General features: G+C 50.6%; 1 non-coding gene across 1 annotated transcript; it reads left to right on the top strand.

Annotated features, from left to right (window-relative positions):
• Positions 1 to 400: 400 nt before the first annotated feature.
• Positions 401 to 591, top strand: LOC139052902 (U2 spliceosomal RNA). The gene has a single exon (XR_011510116.1). It is a non-coding gene; the product is annotated as a U2 spliceosomal RNA (small nuclear RNA).
• The last annotated feature ends 3216 nt before the right edge of the window (positions 592 to 3807 follow it).

The raw sequence follows: 3807 nt of genomic DNA on the forward strand, positions 1-3807 counted from the left end.
ATACATCACACCTACACTACAGGCCATGGATCCGTGGCGCCGTAGTTTGCGCGGGCCCACGGGATTCCAGGATTCCCGCTATGTAAACAAAGCCACGTGACCATAGCGAGACGCCTCAGTTATCGTTTTAGCCACAGGATGGCGCCACAAACCTAAACAGCTGTCATACTAAAACGCATGGTACGTAGATTGTCGTTTTAAATTGGAAAGGTTATAAGTAAAATGTCTTGCGCTTTAAAATAAAAGTTATATTGCGTACATGTTATGCATATAGGCAACAATATTGTTTTTATTTTCAAATTTGGCCAGGTATTTGAGAAATGTAGTTATATCTCGCACTTCACTGGCTCCATGCCCTAGGTTTGTTTGACACGGGCTGCATCGCGACGCTATTCCTGGCATCGCTTCTCGGCCTTTTGGCTAAGATCAAGTGTAGTATCTGTTCTTATCAGCTTAATATCTGATACGGCCCTGTAATGGGTCTTACGATAATAATCTTATTTTTGTGAGGCGGTGCTAGGACGGGGCTTGCCCCTCCAGTGCCACGGGTTGTCCCGGTATTGCACTGCAACCGGGTACAGCCCACTTATCAAATCCAAAAATCAGAATATCTGCGAAGCGTCTGCCGTTTACAGGGTGACTGTGCGGCCAGGAAGAGCTATCCGGTGGCTACCACTCCCAGCCCCGCCAGGCCCCGTACCCTCTCAAGTTCCACAAATGGCCACAGAGGGCGAAAAATCAAACGAGGCGTGTTTCAGCGTAAGCGCGCAAGTGGAGATACTGTAATTTGGTCGAATACTTTGATTTGTGCTTTTTCTGCTAGGGGCGCTGAACATGCTGAATTTTTTACTTTACACAAACCATTGACATAAACAATCGAGGTGTCTAAGGATGTTTTGTTACCTCAGGCAAATAGGCAGTTGATTTTTTTTTTAATTCGATTGTTGAAGCTGCTTTTTAGTAATAGCGTCAAGGTTTTTGTACTTGATTAACCACCGACAGCCTATTGGCATCGACGTGTTTCCTGGCCGTTGGCGTTCGAATACTACGGCGGTAAAACATTTTCGAAAGCATGCTGGTTTCATCTGCGAGTCATTACATAGACTTGCTGTAAAGAGGTCTACTCTTGGCAAAAAATAGTGCCTCATTTTGTTTAGGCGTTGATTATCATAATGAATGCGGCGGAGGTTGAGGGAGTACGCTTGAAGGTACGTTTTTATGCCGTTGATCTCCATAACACCGTAAATACGCAAAGCGATGTCACAGAACACCCGATCATTGTGTGTTCTCCGTCATCGCTTGTTTGCTGTACGCCTACTAATTCTTCATTTCTTCAAGTGTTGTATCCTCCTTTTGTCCTTGTTCCCTTGTGCTTCACTTACAGTATGTCGTTCCGTCAGCTGTAATGCGCATTTGCAAAACCAATACGTTTGATAAGACGCAGTGGTTGTCATAATTTCACTACACATGTATTAAGCTGGCACATATATGCTTCAGATACAGATGACTGTATGCGGACTTGCACGACGTTGATGCGGAGATTAGGATAATTATGACAGAGGCAGCCGACGGCCGTAAGCTGTTGCGTTCTTTCCGCCAAACTACCCGGCCTGGTAGTGCTGTAAAGATGCTGTATAAAAGTGACACGCGGTGACAGGGAAATTATTATACTTAGCAGCCGACCGTACGTTTTGTAGCTTAGGTCTTCTTTCTTGTGCGTTTGTGCTACCCTTATTAATGAGCCATTTCTTGCCTATGTTCTTGAATATGTAACCGCGTTTGTGTGGATGCGTAGACGTGTGCTTTTTGTTGTACTTGTAAAATGCAAATAAAATATTTTCAGGCTTACTCAATCTTTGGTGTCGTGTGCGTTTATTCCAGTCGAGGCCATCGTGCCACCTGGAAACCGCATTTTTTCAGTAGCCCTACACGAAATGCAACAGCTGGAGCGCGGTGGCACAACTCGGCGTAACGGCGGCGTAATAAACGAAAAACCGCTCGGGATGCCCTTAAAAGTCAGTTCAGAGTGTGCCTTAACTCGATATGACTCAGCGCTACATGTATTCTGCGCCTCGATCGTGCTCCCGCCAGTTTAGTTGCTGTGTAGCAAACGTAGCGCCTATATAACGTAGGCGCTTCGTTTGCCACGCAGCAACCAAACTGGCGGGAGCACGATCGAGGCGCAGCAGCCAGAAACCCAGTAAAGCCACAGAACACCTGGTAAAGCGTGTGCAAAACCCCGTTTCCGTTTCCTGTTGTACAGCGCCACCCGTGGTCACATACTTTAGTGAGTGAGTGAGTGAGTGAAGAAACATTTATTGTAGGTCCGGCGAGGACGCGAACTCGTCGCGCACCCGGCTAGTCCCACGTCGGGACCGGCAGGTCTAGCCCACCGGCCCGGTCGCGGGCACGCCGGACAGCCAGGATTTGCTTTTCCAGAGCGGGGCTACGCAGAAGCGAGTCCCACTCCTCCTTGATGAACTTAGGGTATGTCGACCCGCACTCCCACAGCATGTGCGCTAGAGTAGAGGTCTGCCCGCAGGAGGGGCAGGCGTCGTCGCGATACACGTCCGGGTAAGCCTCGTGGAGAACGGACAGACACGGATACGTACTAGTCTGCAGAAGCCTAAGAGAAACGGCTTGCGCCCTATTCAACCTGGGGTGAGGGGGTGGAAAGACCCTTCTAGACATGTAGAAGAATTTAATAATCTCGTTATGAGTAGCGGGAGCGTCCCTGTGGCCGTAGGGAGGAGGGGAGTCGGTGCTTCTTGCAGAGGAAGCGCGGTCGGTGAGGTCACGCGCAGCCTCGTGAGCAGACTCATTCAGGTTCTGGGGAGCACCCTCGACCGACCCTACGTGAGCTGGAAACCAGTGGATTGAATGATGCGTGAGAGCGTATCGATTCGAGTTGCTAAGAAGACGAGCAGCTTGCTTGGCGATGCAACCCTTCTGAAAAGCCCTAACTGCCGTTTTGGAATCGCTGTATATCTCGGACCCACGACCGTCTAGCAGGGCGAGGGCGATGGCGGCTTGCTCGGCGACTCCGGGATCTGAAGTGCGAATGGAGGCGCAATTAGAAATCTTGCCGCTGGAGTCGACCACAACGATGGCAAAGGTCTTCCCATCGCTGTACTCCGCGGCGTCGACGAAGCTTGCTCTAATGTCTCGTTGCTTTATCTGTTTGAGGATGGCTGCTGCTCGGGCCTTGCGTCTGCCCTCGTTATGGACCGGATGGACGTTTCGGGGCACAGGGGCCACTTCGAACTTGTCTCGAATGCACCTAGGGATCGGGGTACTGACCATCGGGAATCCCGCAGGGTGGTAACCCAATTCTTCGAGGATGTGTTTACCTGCCGCTGTGGTGCTCAGGCGAGTGAGTTGCGCACGTTCTTGGGCCTCGGCAATCTCCTCGGCAGTGTTATGCACCCCCAGCTTGAGGAGATCCTCGGTATGGGTCCTGATGGGCAGCCCCAGAGCCCTCTTGACCACTTTGCGGATGAGAGCGTTGAGCTTGTCTCGCTCCGCTCTGAGCCAGTTGTGCATAGAAATTGTGTACGTAAAGTGACATAGCACGAAGGCATTGATAAGCCTGAGGAGATTGTTTTCCTTCATTCCTCGGTGCCGGTTTGCTATTCTGCGAACGAGGCGGAAAGCGTTGTCGGTCTTTGCGATGATCTTGCGGAGAGCCGTTCCGTTCCCGCCGTTGAATTCGACAAACATGCCGAGGACCCGAATAACGTCGACCCTGGGTATCACCCCCCCGTCACAAGTACGAAGACTGATGCTGCTTTCGGAAACTGGCTTCCA

Source organism: Dermacentor albipictus, unplaced genomic scaffold, assembly GCF_038994185.2.
Source record: "Dermacentor albipictus isolate Rhodes 1998 colony unplaced genomic scaffold, USDA_Dalb.pri_finalv2 scaffold_42, whole genome shotgun sequence".
Taxonomy (NCBI): domain Eukaryota; kingdom Metazoa; phylum Arthropoda; class Arachnida; order Ixodida; family Ixodidae; genus Dermacentor; species Dermacentor albipictus.